The following is a 22,688-nucleotide window of genomic DNA, read 5'->3' as shown; positions in this document are numbered from 1 at the left end:
CACCACCGCCATCACCCACAAATGAGTGTCAGATTAATTAAGGAGACAATTTATCGAATTATTTTTTGGTTGATTGGTAAGCATTCACTCTCCCGCTGTCACCCAGTTTCAAATTTGATGGGGTCCGACACACCCACGAGCCTTATGACAGCAATCAATACTGTATAGAAAAAAATATGTATAAATGATCTCAAGATTATGCACCACCCATAAGTGAGGAGAGCACCTTGACCTGATCACCTGACAGTTCTCAGCTCCTCCCGCCCTCTCAGTCTGCCCCCCACCTCTCTCTCTCTCTCTCTCTCTCTCTCTCTCTCTCTCTCTCTCTCTCTCTCTCTCTCTCTCTCTCTCTCTCTCTCTCTCTCTCTTCCACACGCGCATGTGTTGTACAAGCTCGTCAGAAGGAGGAGTGGTAAAATTCGACTCCTTTTCTCCTTTGCACCTGTCTACCAAACCGACACGATAAGAGAGCGGCCAATTTAATTTGCTTATTCTCTCTGTGGACGGCTGTGAGCAAAAGTGCCTTCCATGTTTCGGCATGATTTCCCTCCCCGTCGTCAGAATCAGTAGCTCCCGAAAGCCAAAACCGCCAAGAGACGCGCTGAAATCTTCACCGAGGTAACCACTTTTTTTCCAGAACCTTTCTTCTGCCTTTGTGAAATACACACTGTGTTGTTATGTCTCGCTCGCACGTGTTTAATGACATCCTTGGATTTAAATTGTTGATGACCGATACTCACAGGTGATTAATTTATCAAGTACTGCAAAGGGACAACTCAGAATTGCCTCTAAGTGAGCCATTTCTTAGATTACAAAATAAATACATAAATAAATAGACCCATCATTGAGTTTTCTTGTCTGTATAGAAATTAATCCCATTAAACCCGAGATCAAGTGCTGGTACTATGTTCGTTTACTAATTAAAATGTCACAACCAATTAAATGTCTGGATAAGATTCACAGTGGACAAGGTTCACACAGTCATACAAGAACAACTTCACACAAGCAGTTGAAATGTATTGGCTCCTTTTGAGTTGTGTTGAGTGGGTCAAGAATGAGAATTGCAGACAGAAATTTTAACATTTTAGTGTACCTTGTTGTAATTGAATGAAATAAATGACAATGTACTTGACATACTGAGCTTGATTTATCTGTGTGAAGTGACTGGTGTTTCATCCAACTTCTGCACTTGCAGCAGCCACTTGTTAATGTCATGAGAGTCAAATTGCCACAGGCTGTGTAATTCACCTTTGATTACAAGAATGTAGTCGCTCACTGATGGGAGCAGGTGCTTCTGAAATATAAGGAATTTATCAAAGGGGGAAAGCTATTGTCTGACTGGTACTGATCCTCTGATGAAATTCCATAGAAATAGTGTGAGCACCAATATCCCATGTGGAATTTGGCATCATTTCATTGTCAATTTGTGTGTGTTCTAAGGCCAGTTGCTGTTGTATTTAAGCCCCTGAAGGTGGGACATATGTTGTTAATGTTCTGGCAATAACTGGGCTGGAGACTGCCCATTAGGAAAGTTAATATGACTTCCCTGTATCTTAAAATCAATGTTAATGGCGCATAGAGTATGGATCCAAACTGCTAAGGTAAAACAAAACCTTATCTGGTATTTTGATTGATCTTTGTTATGAGTTCATAACAATATTTTCCATAGGAACTAATGGGCCACACAGTGGTTGGATGTTTAGCTTCTAAGACAATAACTTCTAATCTTTGCTCAACTCTGTGTGTAGGATTGGGCATCGATTGAATGTGAGCAGTTCCTGTTCCAAACGATTCTCAATTTCGCAGTTCCTGTTCCAAACGATTCTCAATTTCGATTCTTTAAGGGGGCTCGGTCAAAAAAGTTTGCATCGTTTAAATAAAAGGAGTCCAAACTATGAACATCCATTTTTTAGCAGCCTGTAGCATAACCTAAAAGAAACATTTGACTCGGGGTTATTGATAATCAGTGTCAATAGCAAAACTATATACTAAAAGGGAAGGTCGGCGGAACTAAAAAAATTGACTTAACTTCCCACGACACCATTAATAACAATAGTAAAACGAGACAGAAGAAAAAGAGTACTGTATTGAACCAAATGCTCAGTAGAACCTTGATTCCTTTACCTACCCACCAATAAGATCCAACGTTAGTGTTTGTGATACTGTGAGACAGACCTTTTTGTCACTTTTGTCCTGATTCTGTAAATAATTTATATTTTATTTTTATGTCTGTCATCAGCTCTTACGTTGTTTGAAAGACTAAAATGAAAGTGAAAACCCATCAATACAAGAGTGCAACCCACCGTCAAACTTGTTAGCCGCTTAAATGTTGACAGACATATTTTATTGTTCTCCTCACCCATGTGACTTCACTGAAGATCTGTGCAGAGTATGCTGAGACTCAGAGCTGGAAGGAACCCGTCAGACTATTATACATACTGTGAAAGTCTCCTTATCATGATATAAAGATCAGAGGATAAAGATGTTAAGAGTTAAATTAAAGATCATATTTGCATTGTTTATGTTTTGTATGTAATACATGCACATAACTTCCAGCAAGCTGTCAACTGTAGTTAAGGTAAAAAGGAGATTTTCATTCTGTGTATTGAGCACTCCCCTGGGAGTTTGGTGTACAGGAGCACCCAACTGAACTTAGTATCGTGAAACTGTACATGTTTGAGCCAATAAGGAGGTCGTAACCACAATGGGCAGCCAAATAGCAACTCTACAACAGAAGAAGAGAGTGGCTACTAGGTCGATGTGACAGTATGTGAAAAGAATGTCTTTCTTTACAGTCATGGCTAGAAATATTGGCACCCCAGGGTGCCAATATGTTTGAGCACAACTATACGTATTATATATTCATATATGTTTCAGTGGGGTGGCACAGTGGTGCAACTGGTCGGATCATTGACTTTACAGTTCTTCGGACCTCGGTTCAAAAACTAGCCTCGCCTGTGTGGAGTTTGCATGTTCTCCCCATACCCACGTGAGTTTACTCCAGGCAGTACGGTTTTTACCTATATCCCAAAAAGATCTCTTAATTGGAAACTCTAAAATTGCCCTTATGTGTGATTGTGAGTGCGAATGGTTGATGGTCGGTGGACTGTAGGCGCCAAAACTGGGAACCGAATTTGAAAAAAATTGAATGATTACGGGAGAAGCGGAATGTTAGTCCTGGTTCCAATTTTCCATTTCCAACCCTACTTTTGAGTCACTATGTCAGTCAACTTTCGAATGATTCAACTCAGCACTGTTTCAATTTACTGGAATGAATGTGAATTAAATGAACGCTATAATATTCTTTCAAAGGTTCTGTTTATGCCACATTGTAAAACCGAACAATGACTTTGAATGCGGTGGTTCATGGGAACTTTAAATATTCTGACAGGGGCAATGAAGAAGGGCAGAAGTTCAAGATTAAGTCTCTCTTGAATTGAGGATCTGTTTATTAGGAACTAAAATGGGATGGATACTTTTTTTTTATTTTTCCAGAAACAAAAGTGTGTGTGATGTTTGAAAACAATCAACATTTTCCTCCACTAAAAAGTACGGCCATTTGCATGCCATACCAAATTACTATAATGGGGTTTACCAGGATAAACCATACCATTAACATTTTTTGCCACCTGTTAACGGGGCAGTGGCACGGGACCAAAGGGTGAAAGTAGACACACTGTAGTCACAAAGGTACCTTTTCTCAAACAAAACTCTTAGAACCCACAGAACAAGAAGCAATAAGACAGAATAAACAATGTCACCATTGCTTTGCTTATTGTTACACTGTCACTCTGGTACAGTCTGTCACACCATTTATACTGCTCATACGGTTATCCCCAACCCGTCTACGTACCTCACAGTAAAAACTGAAGTCAGATCAGGCTTTTCCATTCCAAATCATGTAGTGGTAAACGGTGCTCATCTGTGCCACTTGGTGGAAACCTGGCCTAAATGTTAATGATGTTTGTAAAAATGGCAGCAGTCCTGATGGATATCTGGATTAAGATCTTGGATAAGGACATGTTACACTTCCTAATGTGAGGAGAGCTTTATGTGACAAGGCAAGATGGAGGAGGAGGAGGAGGTGATGGGGGAAATCTGTTTCCCATGAGTGATTTCCTGTTTATTTACTGGACTTCATCCAACTGGCTCCACTTCACTAAGGAATTGGGCTGAGCACAGGAAAGAATAAAACAAAACAAAATTATTCCCCCTCAATGTTTTTTTCTAATCAAGAGCAATTGAAAACAACAAGGAAGTGGAATTAATATTTGATAAAGCTTTGTTTGTTCAATTAAGGAATGAACACTATTAGCTGTGGCATACAAAGATATTTGTTTAAAATGCTAATTAATTCTTGAGCTCCTTTCTCTGCGTGCGAATGTCTGGGGTGTGTTGGTTTATTCATCAAGAAGAAAAAAAATATTTATCATGAAAGAACAACAAAGGGCATTTTTGCTCAACAGTTTATCATTCAATTTCAAGGCTTTGACTAAATATTAAGTTTAAAAAAACTTTTTAGAAAACAAAACCCTTGTTTTGAGGTCTGTTTTAAGTGTTAGATTTGCTAAGCACTTTTCTGGAAAAATATTTTTAATTTTTGTATGCCTTGATGCAGCACAAGTCTAACTTTCCATTTTAATTTCTAGTAACCAATAAGAGCTATAAATGCGTATGTTGCTGTGAGTTTTCGCCGCCTGATTTGCCATCTCCACAACTGGGCCGATGAAACAAACTCTATTAATGTGAGCTTGTGCCTGTGAATAATGTGGGTCACAGAAGTCTGAGTGCCACAAGCGTTAAAATAGAATAGCAAATAAAGAGTACATGAACAAACAGCAAGAACAAGTAGGAATCGAAACTACTGGGGTACTCGGTGGAAACAATGTTATAAGACTTTAGCCTGGGGAAAGCCTTGAAACACAAGAAGTGCAAAATTTTCTTTTAACTTTTGGATGATGGACTGTAAATGTGCAACGGTCAGGAATTCTTACAAATTTGAGACAGCTAAAAGGCTTTATAATGTTTGTATTCAAAATGCTGCACTGGAAATACAGTTGCAAAGAATGTAAATCCTTTTATATCCTCCTAACAATAACAGCTTCAAAATTAAACAATAAATTTTACTCTGCCGTTTCTTCAAAACAACAGTTGTTATTGCAACTCATAAATTTGGAATTTGTTGCAGTAAGACATGCCATTGTTTTCTTGTACATTGCTGCGGGGGGGAATTGCATATAAGGTAGAAAGAAATTACACTGACACAATGATGATGCCGGTGTTTGCTTGAAAATAGTCGAACTTATCAGTAACTTCAATGCTGAACATTTTTTATGATTTCCATCATGACAACATTTTGGTCTTAAAAACTAAAAAAGTGTCCATGCTCTAAGTGAACTTCACCAAATATGAATAATACATTAATATTTCATATACTGTATATCTATTTTCCATCCCACTTATCCTCACTAAGGTCCCGGGAGTTTTGGCACCTATCTCAGCTAACTCTGGAAGATAGGTGGGGTACTCCATGAACAGGTACCTAACCAAGTATATTTGTCCATGCGCCCATTTTTTTGTGCCGCTTATCTTCACTGGGTTGGGGGAGCGCTGGAGGCAATACTGATATTCCATGTGGGTTCAAATCCCAGCCCCGCTGTATGGACTTTGAATTTTATTACCACGGCTTTGTGGATTTTCTCCAGTTTTCTGCAATTAATTGGAGACTCTAAATTGCCCTTCGGTGTGATTGTGAGTGTGAATGCTTGTTTGTTTCTATGTGGCCTCTGATTAGCTGGTAACCGGTTCAGGGTGTACGCCACCGCCTGCCTGAAGATAGCTGGGATAGGCTGCAGCAATCCCTTGCCCCCTGTGATGATAAGGAGCTCAAACATCCATCCATCCATCCATCCATCCATCCATTTTCTGAACCGCTTATCCTCACAAGGGTCACGGGAGTGCTGGAGCCTATCTCAGCTATCAGCGAGCAAGAGGCAGGGTACAACCTGTACTGGTTGCCAGGCAATCACAGGGCACATGGAGACAGACAACAATCGCACTCACAAATACACCTAGAGGCAATTTAGAGAGTCCAATTAATGTTACATGTTTTTGGGATGTGGGAGGAAACTGGAGGGCCAGGAGAAAACACATGCAGGCACGCGAAGAACATACAAACTCCACACAGGGAGGGCTGGGATTGAATCCAGATCCTCAGAACTGTGAAGCCAACGCTTTCTGGCTGCGTCACCGTGCCACCCGGCCCAGATAATGGATGGAGATATGATTCTTTTATTCTAGGTATAAAAAATATCTATTTTGGTGACCTGCCTCACAAGTACGAAATATACAAACTCCCCTGCCTGCTTGTTAAACACAAGTCATCCGCTGTCATGTGCTTGATGATTGACTTTGACCAGTGCTAATTATAGCTCACTTTGTCTCAAAGCTGCAGGATTTATTTCATCGGACTTTGAGCCTGCAGCTTGATGTGTGTATAATTTCAGCACTGAGCAGGAGTGGACTGACTTTTTGATTGGCCTTGCATGTTGACAACAGTGATGATATTTACAACAACGCCCAGGTTAAAATCAATGATGTTGCATTGTGCCATGCAGCTGATAGATTTCAGTGTGTTTTGTAAATTGGTGTGTTCTCTCTTCTCCATCCTGCCTCCCCTGACTCATCACTGATCACATTTAACATCAGCCTTGTGGGGGGAAATTAAAGGATTAGCAACAACTGCACACTTATTCCCGATGTATCTTCCGGTCTTCCAAATCCAGTGCAAGCCATTATTTTAAGTAGCTTGGCAATTGAGTGTGGAGGCAGGCTGTAATTGTTCCTCCGAGTGGAAGGAAGCTTGTGAGTTGGAGCTACCTTTCCTACTATTTATGCTCAATCATGATGTGAAGCTGTGCATCTGAGAGACGCCGACTTCCAGGTCCTCTCACTAAAATACTTGCTTCATACATAATAAATAAGTCACTGTAAGTTACAGTACAGCAGTATAACTAGGCTAATGCCCAGATTTGCATATTTTTGCTGAATTCCATAATTCATGAGAGTGCAGCAGGCAGCAATCCATGACGCTAAGACCTTTGTCCATATGCTGCGCATCAGTTCCAGAGTCATATCCACTATGTGCACCAACAGAACCGCATCAAAAGCAGTATTGATGCTGTCACAGACTCTTGGGTGGTGCATCTTCATTAACAAAAGCCTCATCAGAGTCTGAGCTCACCCTTTTGGCCAAAATCTGAGGTTAGCTTTTTACAGCTTGATGTATGAGTATTGTGAAAGTGGAATACCATTCAGAAGTGTGCAGACCACTACGACAGCTCAACATCCTCAAAATGTTTGAATGAAAAATAATGATGTTCAAGGCTATGTATTTATACTCGAGGACTGTAGCAGCAGTGTTCATGCTGAGGTTCTCGCTTGAAGTGAACAGGTTGGATAGGATTAGAAATGAGCTCATTAGAGGGACAGCCAAAGTTGGATGTTTTGGAGACAAGGTTAGAGACAACAGTCCTCGATGGTTTGGACATGTTCAGTGTGAGGCAAAAGAGCGAGAGGAAGACCAAAGAAAAGGTTGATGGATGTTGTGAGGGAGGACACGAGAACAGTGGGTGTTAGAGAGGAAGATGCACGAGATAGGCTTAGATAGAAAAAGATGACACACTGTGGCGACCCCTAACAGGACAACCCAAAAGGAAAAGAAGACTGTAGGAGCAGCGTTATCTGCCTGTCACTGCCCCGATTTGCCCCTTCACAGCGTGACTGTGGTGGCAAAAAGTGAAAATTAAATCTTTACTTGGATCCTCTCTGAAACTAAATGTGTTCTCCATAGAGTTTCATGGAAATCGTTTGCATAAGTTGATAGCATCTGGCAAAAAAATAAAAATAAACGGTGGCTCAAAACAATACCCTTTGCCTGAAGTGAAATTTGAAAATTAGGGAGACAACTGAAGGTAGGATCTAGGCCAGTAGTTTATAATACAGTACATTGGAAATATTTTCAGTATCGATGATATCACAAGCCGGGGTGATAATTTTTTTTTTTTTTCCAAAGAACCACCGATTAATGAAGTTGTGGACTATCAAAATTAAGAAAAAAGGAGCAACTATGTATGGTAAGTACTCCATTCAGAAACCAGCCACCTGAGCCATTAACTTTCACTTACATTCATTGTAGGCCAATTAAAACTGTCATGCATAATTTGCTTGTGCTACTTGCTTGTGCATGATTACCTCAAGTGTATATTGTCCAGGTGGTCTCGAAGTATTATTTATTTATTTTTTTTTAATGCTTGTGCTTGTGCACTCATCATCAACTCATATTTTCCTGTCCCAACTTCTGACACACCCACCGCAATTAACTAGGCCAGGCCTGGCCATCCTGTGGCTTGGGAGCCGCATTAGACTCCTTGACCACCATTTTCTTGTGGGTCTTACCTTCGCACCGCACGATAATGCCTGTTGGAAGGCAACCCAGAAACACTTGGAACAGACCACACGATTTCCCCTGATTAAAAGGCTCCATATAAACACATCAATCCAAATATTGAAATTTCATTTTATTTCACAGGGATGGGATCTCCGCTCTGTCTGTTTGTACTTCATTTTGACGTAAATGTGTGGTGACACCATTGTTTACACTCATTCCTGTAAATATGGCGGCTTCCGACCAGGGTGCATATTTGGCGGAGATCTTGTTTTTAACTACTTGTAACTTTTTTTGTCAAATCGGTGTGTTGATGAAAGTGTAAAAACAATTCTAACTACTGTGCTAATTACTTGACGGACATCTAGCTCAAAAAATTTAAAAAGTGTTGAGGGCAAGGAATGGCAGGAGTCACAAAATGCAAACAGAGTGATGATACGAGGAACACCTGGACAAGACGCAAATGGCTGGAGGGAGATGATTTGTCTACAAAAGGTAGAAGAACACAGAGAATAGGTGGACACAACTAACTGAGCACGCAAGAAATTAAAATCTTTGAAGACAGAAAAACGGGAAAGAAAACTAAACACAATCCAAAACATAGATCATGACACCCGGAGAATCTCCGCAACTAGAAGAGTGTTCAACTGCGCTCCTGTTTTGACTTAAGCACTTGGGAGAATATGGCCCGTGGTGCACAACCAGAAATGTCGTCCCCCCCCACCCAACTGCTGATCTCTCGAGCTCAGCGGATGCATAGATTAAGTGCATCCTCTTCCTTTCTTGATTAAACAATGTGGTCTGTCTGTGACAGCTGTGAGGAAAGTTGTTTTTTTTTTTCATGAACTGTCCAAGAATGCTTTGATAGACTGTACGTCCTTTTCGTATCTTGCAGTAAAAATCTCAATAGAGTTTTTGTCTTTGCACAAAAGGTGTGACCAACTAGCATAATATTGTCTATCGCATGAAAGACTGCTAAATGCATGGTTCACCGCATGAACCAAAACTGCATCATGAAGTAAAAGCAGTATATAAAATTGCTGTTGACACGCAGCATGAGAGAATTTTGCTTGCAATTTGAATAAATGCCAGAGCCTGTAAAATTCGGTCATTCCTAAATGTCGTTTTTTGTCAATATTGTCACAAGAGCACCCTGAGCAACGACAACTTCCACTGAACAGATTTCAGTGAACCTTTATAGAAGTTAAATAAATCCTCTCCATCGTCAGATGATAAGTTGCTATTTATTCATTTGCTTTGCTCTCCAGTTTTCTGTTGCCGCTTTTTCATTGTCCCAGCCACGTCATATTTGGCAGATTAATGGTGGCTGTGTCTCCCGGGATGTGGTGGCCGGTCACGACCCTGTCTAGAAGAGAGAGATTTGTTTTGATTATGATGACCCTGCAATGCCAAGGTGTAAATGCTGGTTCCGACTGCATGGGCGTGTCCACTTTCATGGAGCCGAGAAAAGGAGATGATGATTTTCTGAAAGATTGAAGTTTGTGAAATGCGGAGAACACATTTCCCTCTTTTTTGAATAAAACTTTGAAATTAATCTTTTGGAGTTAAAAGGTGACCTTGTGTAGAAGTGCATTTTGGATGCATGCACGTATTAAAAGGAGCTCCTCATTAAATAAGGTTTGTCATGTGGAAGGTTAAACAAAGAGATATACTTATTTAAAAAGCACAAACACAATACCAATATTGTTGTTCCTGATCTTTACCATGCTTTAAATAATTGAGCAAAGGTGGGGGAAGTAGTCAAAATTGTGAAAGTAGTTACTTCCGAACTCTATTCTCTTATTCAAGTAAAGGTAAAAAGTAGTGCTCCGAACATACATAGTGATTATTTGAGTAAAAGTATTCAGTGAAAACATACTCATGGATTAACTTTTTTGTTAAAAAGTCCCAAATGGACAATGAGACTTTGCAAGTATTGACCGAGAACATTACTTTTAACCGATATAATTTTTAAATGAAATACCATTTTTTTTAAACCAAATTCCACCATAGTAAATGGTCCTACATTAACTTTATTTGTGTAGGCATGTAAAACAGCACAACAGGCTCACGAGGCAGAGCTAATTAAATATAGAATTATATATAGTGGTAATGGTGGCACGGAGAAGCTGCTGTTGAGCGTTAGCCTCACAGTTCTGATGACTGGGGTTCAAATCACAGTCCCCTCTGTGTGGAGTTTGCATGTTCTCACCGTGCCTGTGTGGGTTTTGTCCCAGATCCCCAAAACATGCTACATTAGTTGGACACTCTAAATTGCCCCTAGGTGTGATTGTGAGTGTGACTGTTTTCTGTCTCCATGTGCCCTGTGACCAGTTCAGGATGTACCCTGCCTCCTGCCCAATGACAGCTGGGATAGGCTCCAGCACTCCCGCAACCCTCGTGAGGATGAGCGGTTCAGAAAAAGGATCGCTGGATTTACCGGTAATGATATAATTATTTTGAACATTTCAAATGTGGATTCACCACTTTTTTCAGCAATGATGACATCTGTTTCATAACACAAAAAATAATTTGAATCCTGCCATTTTATATCTCATCCATTTTCTATCTACAGAGCAGATGCTTTAGTTTTTTTAATTGCTACTTTTAAACGTGGATAAAACCTTTTTACTTGGAGGAACAGAAATTGTGCAATGGCTGACCTCCTGGTTTGATTGTTCGGAGCATTAAGGCTTCGTTATACTCACACGTGCAGCGAACGGCCTCTGTGGCTTTCCACCTTTGGGTTTTATACTCGAGTGCAAACCGCATGCGCTGTTTTGAAAATGCCCTGCAGTTCTCCTCCAGGTAGTGGAAGTTGCTACAGCTGGTATTAGCTAGGACAGCACAGCGTGGATTTTTCTCTGCATTTATGGCCAATGTTGTTTTTATTTTAAGGAAACAAGGAACAAAGTAACAACAATGTCGACTGTGGAAGAGTGTCTGCTAGAACAAATGGACCTACAACACAAAATGATACATTTAAATAGATCAAGACGGCTGTGACAAAACTGGTATGTGGAAGCAAGAAGAACTCTGAGTATGCGGTCACAGCATGTGTCTAAAACATACCAAATTACGAGAGATGATCTCTCGATTTTTTTTGTCATCCATCCATTCATTTTTATAACCCACTTATCCTCACTGGATGAGCTGGAGTTATTTTATAAAGTAAATATAGATTTATCCCATGTAAATGCGTGACTTCGAAGACTGTTTTTGTGTGTGACTGGAGCTGCAGAGACTGTGTGCGGTCATGTGATGGCCTGGCTCCATTTCATTTATCGAATGCAGTCAAACGACACTAGTAGTTGAATTGGGCTGGTGAACCCCAGACGTGTGACACAAGTGTCTCTGACAGACCAAAAAAGATCATGTGAGAAATAATTTAGATCTATGGATAAAAATACAACAAGCAAGCTAAATGTAGGTCACGTTAAAGGAGTAAATGTAGTTTCTTCTTCAAAAGTGAAATGTATGTTGCCTTAAAATTACTCTGAAAAGTACAATTCTTTACCAGAGTTAATTAAGATAATGTAATGGCGTAATCTAATTTCTTTCCCACCTCTGTGTAATGGGATGCAAAAATTAATTTTGTACCTTTGTTTTAAAGTCATGGCTCATGGAAACAAAACTGGCACTGCCCACACCACAGTCAGGAGAGTGTACCACTACGTCGGTGACACAAAGTAATGTATCCAGGACCAGCAAAAACTAATATGCTCCATGTGTTGATATCATATTGAAAAATCTGAATATGAAGACATGTCCCATTAACCCCTATTAAATAATTATTCATCATTTGCTCATTTCTGAAATTGAATTTTGTATAAGTTAGATTCATTTGGGAAATGTCTATCACTCAACTTGGCAAACTCTCCATTAACCACATGGAGGTGACTGAGATGTGTATGAAGTAGTTTCCTCAGTGAAATAGCTTAGCTGTGGTCGGGATGTGCCATCCTTGTGCTTACTCAGCAAGTGTCCAGAGGTTGGGGTGGGAGCTGTCCGTTGGTATTTAAGAGGAAGGAATCTTTCTCTTGTTTGAGGTTTACCCGCACGCAGCTCTTCCAAAGCCTATTGCTACTCATCCTAAACTTTAAATAGATGTTTCATTTTCCATTTTAAATAGCCATAGTTTTGAAGTCAAATATCAAGAAAATTGCTTGTTATATAAAATTCATGCTATTTCTATTCAAACTTATTAAGCGTATGATTGAGTTTTCTGTCTGGTAACAATATTACACAATGATGGTGATGATTATCTTTTTACAATTTGCAAACGCTTACATTTTAGTGCCATAATTGAGGATGTAAAGTGTTAATTTTAATTTTCTGAAAAAATGCTATCTCTCCTGTTTTAGCAAACTATTGTTAATAGCCCAACATTGTGGCTTACAGAATAATAAATAACCCTCAGTGTTTTATTATTATTTTTTTTTGTCATGCACTGAGATTGTAGTTTGCAGTATCGATAATAGCTTCAGGCAGCATGGTGGCACAACTGTAAAACAGTGGCCTCACAGTTCTGAGGACCGAGGTTTGAATCAGCATATTTGTGTTCCATGTCAGTTGTTAATTTTGAGTTTTGGTAATTATTTTTGATTATTTTATTATACCTGTAACTGTTTTGTTTCTCTCCTCTTGTCATGCAAGGCAAGGTCAAACTATCAACGCAGTTGATACACAATTTATATATCGCAAAAACAAAAATTATCATCAAAATTGATTAATTGTACTCTGTTTTCCTCTTCAGTGAGCCCATTAAAGTGGCGAACGTAACAATTATGAAACATTAGTAACGCACTTGAGCAGCGTTCAGGGTCCTGTGGAACAAAAACCTGTCGGGCACCTTGATGCTTTTCTCAAGGGCACCACAAATCCGAGTGGATGGACCATACACACTACACGCAACCCTTTTAACCACTTGATCATGTTTATCACAAATGCTTCATTATTTGCTGTTCCATGTGTAAATGTGATAGCGGTATATTCAAACGGTATTATAGTATATTCATCAAAACAACAAATAGAGCAATTTTACCATAAACTATCATAATTTTATTAGTAGGCTGACACTGTTGAGCACATCTGGCATTACCATGCAAGCCTAAACTTGAGTGAACCAGCCAGGTCATGTCTAATCTTGTGTTGATGCCAGCATCCATAACATTCTTCATATTTATTTTATGTGCTTTGCATGTAAACACATTGCTGATGATCTAATAATGTTTATTTAAAGACATGACTTTCTGTACTGTGTATCAGAGAAACCTGTAAACACAAGTAGCTTTTGTTTTTTTTTTTTTTTTTGGGTATACCCTGAACCTCAGTGACAAGCAGCATGAAAATTACATTTGCAATTTACACTACACTAGTGCAATTTCACCTTGCAAGTGAATTTTCAAAGCAGTTTTGTCTTTGCATGATCATCTTCAGTACTTAATAAACCAGAATAAGATTACAAGGTCTAGGTTGTGTTCTACTTCAAAGATCTGGCGCAAAGGAAAGATTAGGAATGGCTTCTGATATCAGAAAAGTCTACTGTATCAACTCTCTTGCAACGTCTGACTCACAAAGAAAATCAATCATATTTGTCGGTTTAAAACACATACTAAGAAACTAATTGATGGACAAATATGAAAGGTAGCATGTCGACCTCAAAGAGGAGAGGATCTGGTTTCGAATCTCAGGGACAGGTTGTACTTCTTGTTCATGCTTTTGAAGTTTTTCTTTGGATACGTCCTCACATAAAACAAAGTGTTCATGTTAGGAGGATGAAATGTTCCTTAAAGGAATACTCTCCTGAAAATTCATATGTACAATAAACCCTCCAATGTGAAATAATATTATTATTAGATATATTTTGGACATTAATTGAAAATAAAGAACATTTTTTAAATCCAAGCAAAATCTGGATATGTGCTGGCTTTCACAGCCAAACACGGAAGAAACTTTCTTGACCCCGCCCCCTGACGTCGCTGGTTGAGTTTGCATGTTTTCCCTATGTCTGCGTGTGTGTAAACTTCCTGCCCGTTGACAGCTTTGATAGGCTCCAGCATTCCTGCGACCATCGTGCGGCTAAGAAAATGGATGGATATGTACGTGTAAGCACACAACACTTCCCGGTTACTATTTACGACGATGCACACATGCAAACCTGTTAGTACCACGCCTCCTCTCCAACACGACAAGTGCTGGCTGTACGTATTCTGGCTCAAGCACACAGGCTTGAACATTGTACATCATGCTATTTTTGTTTTGTTTGTTTGTAATTATTTTTCACAAAAATCAGACACAAAATGACAGATAGTGGATGTTCTTTGTTGGGTGAAACGTATGCACGAGCAATGGGGAGTCAGAACAGGAAGCACTGCAGGCGTGCCAAACGGTGATTGGCTGTCAGTTTTCCAGCCGGGCTCATTGGAATGTCTGAATGGGAGAGGAATTTCGATAATACTTTTCCGATGTTTCTTGATGAAATCTATTTATAACTGGCATTAAAAGAAACACTGAACCCTCATCGAGTAATTTTTAATGTGTGCTCCCATTCCCATTAGTTTGGACAAAGTATTCCTTTAAGTACATATGTGAGCCCAAAGTGAGCTCGAGTAAGCTCTGCCTCACCCATGACCCTAATGAGGGCAAGTGGGATAGAAAATTGATGGATACGTGTTATTCATTAACCATACATACATTTTGTAGGCATTAAGTATGTGAGATCGTGCTTTACAATATCTTTATTTATGCTTTCTAGGACAACAATTATACTGGCCTGGGCACAGTCGTTGCATAGTCATTGCCGAGTAAGTGACACAATTATCTCCCCAGTTGCAGGTAAATAGGGAGAAATGACTTGTTAAATGTCTGATTACTCCCTAATAAAGCCATCTAAACAATGACAAGTACTCATTTCCACAAGTAATTTATGCGTCTTTTCAGAATGTAGGCACCAATGACTGCCCACATTCTGACACTAAAGTTTGTTCCATGTAAAAAAAAAAAAAACAGAAAAGACTACACCTGTTTGGATTCATTATCAGACGATTCTTTAGCCTGTTTTTTAAAAAAAAAAAAATTCATTATCCAGCTTTGCTTCTATCTGGAGGAAAACGCTGTCATTTGCGCGTTAAAATGCTTTTGTTTGGCTGACAAGACAGCAATTTGCTATATACAGTACAAGCAAGATAATAAATCTTAATCATCGAATTGAGCCTCATATTTGTCTAATACAAATGGAGCCCTGATAACTGTTGGGGGAGTAGATACATAGAGATAAAATCATCCAAGACTTGTCTCAGTGAATGTTAATACAGGGGAGAGTGTTACTTCTTGACTATTGCCGTCTTATTTCACTATTTTACAAGTTTGGTTTTGTCGTATGTACAATGTGATATTTTCTGATCATGATTAATACTGTGTGTTGTTGCATGTTGGATACAATATAATAATACAGTAATAATAATAATGTAATATGCTTTGAGCACCTTGTTGAAAAAGAAACATCTTTGCATTATATATAAACTCTTCATTGTTCTCCTGGAGCCACGATGATGGAGTTTTTAATATTTGAATATACAATCAAGGACAAGACCCCTCCTCTCACAATCTGGAAAAAAAATGTAATTAAGATCCTAATTTTTTTACTTAATACGCACAAGATCAAGTTAACATTTCTAATCATTCCTAGATCAGGTTTAGTCAGATAACAACATTGTTAAATTAAAACTGAGCTACTTCCTTTCCACCACTTCTGACATTTGTTGTTGGGGGGCAGGGTCCATATCATTTGAGTAGAAGTACAATCAATGTAAAACAAGTATAATTTATCAGATGATGTCTTCATTACATGGCAATCAGTTCAACGTTTTTTTTAATTAAAACACCCATTTCACTTGCAGACCTACTGCAATTATTACTGTACATTGAGTTTTACCTCCCTATGTACCTATCATTTTGGGAGAAAAGTTATTTGAAAGTCTTTTGCGCCGGTCTGTATCATGAGAATCTCTAAACTTTGCTAGCAGACAAAGCAGGCCAACAAGCAATATCCAACTGGTGATGTATTTTCGATTCCCCGATTACAACCCAGATGTTTGCTTCACAAACTTATCTAATTAAGAATTCATCTTCAGCAAATTCACCCATGAAATAGCTCTTGCTGCAAGAAAGTGGGGTGATAAAAGCAGTTATTGGACCTGTGACCTACTTCGCCTCTTATCTTCCATAAACACTTTAGTTGCTTTTAAAGGGCCACGAGGGAGAGGATGGGCGACTGATGACATATTCATGAATTACAGTGCAAGAAAATGTCTGAGGAGTATTGGCTTATATTGGCTCATATTAAATAGTGTTGATTGTGTTGATCCTAAATTGTGTAGATGATCTCAGCCTTTGGCTTCATACAAGATTGTCACACAAAAATGATCAACTGCACTGCTTGTATTTCTTTCTTTGGGGGGAAAAATAATTTGCACCCTCATTAGCCTTATAGGGGCAAAAAAAAAATGCTTGTAGGTTGAGCATCGGCTCTGCACAGATGATTCTGTGTTATGAAAGTCAAGCTGCTGGAATGGCACAATGTTTTATTCCGTGTGTCTCCTCAACCTGATTCTGTCACATACTGAGGATGGCAGATGTTCAGATATTGTCATTAGTTTCCAGACAGTTCCCACCCTCCCCCACCAGGTATTAGAATTGTATGATGGGATGACTTTCAAACCTGCCAGTGGCATGCTTGCCAGACGGACAAGATAAAGTATAAAGTGACAGAGAGTGCTGATACAGGTGGTTAGTTTTCTTCTAATACACACAACTCCACTCCTTGATAAAACTCCTCCCCAGGTGGGAAAAAAAAAATGTTCCCTGAGTTACCATGCCTCCAATCACAGCACTCTGATCCCATCCCCGACAAATTGCTCACAGTTCCCAAGGAACATACAGCATTTGCATACAACCTCAGGTTTGTGATGTCATCGTGAGGCCTATTCCATTAAATTCTTTCTTTTGTACTGTAGATCGGTGATTCTCATTATGAATAAATCACTTTTACCACACGACAGATTATTTCATCTGTCTTGTTAGATTCAAATCAAACAAGGTATGACAGTGGATTGTCTTGTTCAACATTCATGGTCCCACAATAAATAACCAGGGGTGCTCATACCGTAAGTTTGCACGCACAATGAAAATATTAAAAGTGCATTATTTTTTTTGTATTTTATATTTTGTGAATGATGCGTTCAAACAAAATAAAAAAATGTGTGAAAATACTGAATAGAATCACTATGCATTGATTTGTTCCTTACCCCGATTGAGCTCAGTACAAGCAACTCCGTCGCAAAATGAGAGATAGTACAACACAACTCACGGGGATGCAACATTGGCTGAACTTGGAGGGACTGCCAAACAGGTGGTCTGCTTCATGGGCACCTCAGTCTCACTGTTTAGCAATTATGACGCCCCCTTAAAATATATCTTGATTTGGTAATTCTAAAAATAAAATTTCCCCTATAGACATTTGAGACAGTCAGTAGACTTCAATAGATTGCATTCGTCCATGATTTGACTGGCAAGAAAAATCGCCAATAATAAAGAGAGTTGCATAACGTGGCATGAATATAACAACGCCATGCTAGGTTTGCACACACAGCATACAAGCAGCCAGTCGCAACAGGTGCTGATGTTGTTGTAATGTTGTTAATGCTGCAGCCATGTATTGTTCCTCACCATTGTAAGTAGTGAAAATACAAAAATGAGGAAGACACCATGGCAGATACAGGCCAAGCCTCAGTGGATGATATCACTGACAAGAACGGGCTGATAAGTATGGGAGTGTGGAGATTTTGGGTGGATTTTTTTTTCTTTAATTCTGACAAACTGAGAAATGTGTAGTCCAAATTATGTTAAGCGTATCTTCACACAAAGACAGAGAATACCATCAAACTTATACCGGCTGAAGAAGTGCCACCCAATGCAGCACACTCATTGCAAGACTTAACAATCCCAGACCAGAGCAAGGAAAAAAACAACTTTTTCAAATACTAATTTTCTCCATTGTTACACCTTAACTTTAATATCATAATGTTCTGTCTTTATTAAGGAAAAGTACAACTTTATTCTCATCCCGACAAAATACTTCTTTGCTCTTGTCAGGATTCGAACTTGTTTCTTGAAAAATACTGTTGAACTTTCTTCTTCTGACATTACAACTTTTGAAAACTTAAAAAAAAGATTCATTCATCTTCTTAAACTAGTATATTTTTGTGGGGGGCGTTAAAACGAGAGTACGTACTGTGGCAGGAACTGGCACGTGTGGTGTGTGCAAATGCTGAAGGGTGGCATGGCTACAGGGGGCAGCAACACATATGGGGGGGGGGGTGATTTTTCAAATGGGTGATATCATGTCTGCTACACCCAATCCCACCCTGATAGCAATTGTCCTGGGGCGTGACATCTCCACAGGGTGACATTCGAACTGACACTGCTACTGAGTACACGTGGTAGTCACAGTATGTACTGTATGTATGGAGTCCCAAAACTGAAAGTTTAAAGAATAGATCACATTATCCTTTCCTGTAGCATTTCCTATGGTTCTGTAGTCACCCTTTGAGATGTGTAGTATCTCTTTTGAGGATCCACTTAACATACGTAAACTACCACCACCTTTATTTTTCATGTAGAAATATGTTGACAGTCATTTACTTGGTGTGACATAGGCAGTGGTTTATTGATAGGTGCTTAGATACTGAAAATGAGACTTTCACGGCATTCCTCACCAGACAGGCAAGGAAAAAAAGCGAGAGATTTTCTGAGATAAACACTTTATGAAGATCTTATTTGTCTGGCCAGTGGGAAATTGTAAGTTGCTTGGAGATAACTGATTTCATTCCCCTGTAAGATGTTTAAATTTTCCCTTTTACAGTCATCCAGGCATCATTTGTGTTGCTGTTGATTTAGAGTACAATTTATTAAAAAACATGACCTAGAAAGCAGATCTTTATCATTCAGATCTCTGGTATTAGATGACTTTTTTTCCCCTCAGCCAGCCTGATTTTTGTTGAATAGCATGCGACAACTTGAATTACTTATGCAAATGAAGTAAAACTTTATTCTTGGTAAGGTCAAGACCATATTTTAGAGATGTGACAGTTCAGTTATGAAATAGATTTATTTATTTTTAAATTCAGGAAGTCGTTTAAATACTACACTGTCTTTTCTCTGATAGTGCAGCTCCATGTGTCTTGCTGCTCACAATGTCTACGTGGCATCCTTTTCCCTACCTTAGTGTGCACTGCAACTTCCATCATGTATATTTACTAAACGCATGCCAACCATATCCTGCTGCCCCTGCTGCAGAATGACTTCTGTGTGAAATGTGCAAAAGCAGAAAATGAGTACAAACTTGAACACACTATTATGTGGTGACTCGTAGTGCAGTGTTGGATCACATCAGTGTTTGGCAGCGCACAACACATATTTGTGATGGCATGAAAACACTGGCGGATCCCTGATACGAGCCTTCCAATGGGATCTTTTTGTGCCAAAACGACGAAAGGCTTTCCAAGTTGATGTTGAAATTCACACAGCAGCTGTAGTTCGGAGAGATAAACAAGATACAGTTAAGTTCAAATATATTTGGGCAGGGGCAATTTTTCTGGGGGGATTTTGCCTTATATACTGTGTGTGTATAGATTAGATAGAGAGATAGAAGGCTAATTTTGGACATATGAGTTTCCTACCTGGAGAGACTTTGCCAGGATTTTACTGAAGGGACATTAATTCTCTTCAGCAAGTCCAAAGCAGGCTCTTTGTACTGAAATCATCCCACTGAAACCCAGAATTCACTTAATATTTTAATTTGTTTGCCTTCAAAAAGTCATGAGTTTCTATTGATAGTAGAAGATGACAAAATGCTCTCCTTGATAAGTAAAAAAGACACCATGTAAGTGTATCTATTTTGTGACACTGCATCAATATACCATAAATTGTAAACTAAATAATGAAATATTTATTGCATGTTTTGCCATGAGGTAGTTCCCACACACATTCAAATGAAATTCAAATCCAGGCTGAAGAAGGCTTACACAAAATATTGCGAATTTTACAAAGTTCACATTGCAAGATTTGACTTCATAACATTTTGCCAATTATTGCGTTATGACACCTAACTAATCAGTATTTTAATATCAGACACAGTAGGCCAGTACATCATTTTTCCCACTAAGTTATTCATTGGAATCAGCTTCATCAAACATTGAGGGATCTCACAAGATGTGTGTATGTGTTTTTTTTAATGACATAATTGATACATAATTTATGAACAGTATATGCACTTTTCAGAATGCATGTAGCAGTGGAGAACAGCAATGGCTTTCCCAAGTTACAGAGCCATCTAAAAGAATAGTATGGGTAAAGATGTGATTCTGCGCTTCTTGTACAATAAATTACAGGCCAATAGGTTTTCACAAAGAAGCTCAAAATCATTTCAAGAACTACAAAGGTTTGATAACAACCAAAAACATCAAATACTATGGCGGTGCGCACAGATTCAGCGGTTTATGCCTCTCCCTATCAGTGGTATTCAAATTTTGTCTATCATTTTGGGGGGCACTTTGCTCATTTACGCCTCAGCACTACACTGCTACACCCACCAGGAATTTTTGACTTCATATACAAATATAAAGTAGCAGTTTTAAGTGACTTTCACTGCAAGCACAAAATTCCAAAGGAGACCGCCAGATTCGCTGCAGATTGTTGTCGAGCTAGCGAAACGGCGCAAGCGGAGTAGGGACAGGAAGCAAATGTTTGGCCATTGGTCTGGCCGCCTGCTCAACCCACACATATCTCTTCCAAGCCTTTACCTCAGCAACACCAGATCCATTGCCGACAGAATGGATGACCTGAAATGAAAACATGCTGATAATCACTATGTTCATGATTGTGGCGCCCCCATCATAATGGATACCTGGCTGCACCCGAACATTCCCGATGCTATCATGCAGCAGCCAGGTCACACCCTGCACCACTGGGATCGGATTGAAAACGCCGGCTAAAGCAAACATGTATGTGCATAACAAGTGGTGCAATAACAGTGTGTAACTGTGTGAGCTCCTGCCACCTTGAAGCCGGTAAAGATGAGCAAAATCAAGGACCAACAGACTAAGGAACAGGTCTTTATTTCCGAGAGCCATCACCACCCTGAACTCTCATCTTTCATGTAGCCATGCGATTACTGCACAAGCATGCTGATTTCAATATCTACCTTTCAATATCTACCTAATTGGAGGGCACATGGACACAGACAACAATCACACTCACAATCACACCTAGGGGCAGTTTAGAGTCCCCAAGTGATGCATGTTTTTGAAGTGTGGGAAGAAACCTGGAGAAAACCTACATAGACACAGGGAGAACATGCGAACTCCACACAGGCGGGGACAGGATTTGAACCCTGGACCTGTTAGGCTAATGCCCTGCAGCTGCCCCACAGTGCCGCCCTTAATGTAATAAGAATCTTTATTTACCAAGTACATGAAAAAAAACACAATTTGTTTCTCGTTATTTGAGCAGCTCTAGTCCAACAGACACAGTGAATACATTTGAGACATAAAAACATACAATCTAAACAACAGACATTGAGCAGCAAAAGGTTACCAGTAATGTGGTCATGCCAATCCATTTTTTGACAGTTTTACAAATGATTCAAAGTTCTCTGGCAACCTAGGACAGTTTAAAATGACTAAGACCACAATAGTCTGGTACAGTGGCCATTATGCAAATGCCAGAGAGGCTTCAAGAAATGTATGCAGTTCAAAGTGACTCGTAATCCGATAGTCTGGAACAATGTCAATTGTGCAAATGGTGCAGATACTTCACAGACACATGCATGACCAGTTTGATATGACACATAGACAGAAATGAAAGTTGTGCCATGTCAAGACTACCACAGTGAATGGAACATAAATGTAAACAGTATTTGGCTGGCTGTGACTATAATCTCAAGACAAATTGGCACCTTCCAATCAGAGCACCTGCGCGGACACCTGCACAGCTCGTGCTGGAGCGGCAGGATCATGACAGTACCCCCCCCCCTCAAAGGCACGGCTCCCAGACGTGCCTAAACGAAAAAACAGACAATAATTAACACAGGCAGGGGTGGGCGGAAGGGGTGTCCGGAGGAGGGCACGCTCCCCCCTGAACCCCAGACTGGTGGCCATCCAGGCCACCAAACATGAGGCCT

General features: G+C 39.5%; 1 protein-coding gene across 10 annotated transcripts in view; it reads left to right on the top strand.

Annotated features, from left to right (window-relative positions):
• Positions 1 to 372: 372 nt before the first annotated feature.
• The window catches only part of LOC133509539 (heparan sulfate glucosamine 3-O-sulfotransferase 1-like), a 56,583-nt gene continuing 34,267 nt past the window's right edge, over positions 373 to 22,688 (top strand). For 7 of the 10 annotated variants that reach the window (XR_009797365.1, XR_009797364.1, XR_009797366.1 and 4 more), the window contains exon 1: positions 373 to 618. The gene's annotated coding sequence lies outside the window, so the exon portion shown is untranslated. Of the gene's footprint in view, positions 619 to 8,074; positions 8,136 to 22,688 lie in introns of all 10 variants that reach the window. The other 3 variants (XR_009797368.1, XM_061836651.1, XM_061836649.1) reach the window with 1 other exon arrangement.

This window comes from Syngnathoides biaculeatus, chromosome 12, assembly GCF_019802595.1.
Source record: "Syngnathoides biaculeatus isolate LvHL_M chromosome 12, ASM1980259v1, whole genome shotgun sequence".
NCBI lineage: Eukaryota > Metazoa > Chordata > Actinopteri > Syngnathiformes > Syngnathidae > Syngnathoides > Syngnathoides biaculeatus.
Note: the sequence above shows the minus strand (reverse complement) of the source record. Positions and strands in the feature narration are given on the sequence as shown.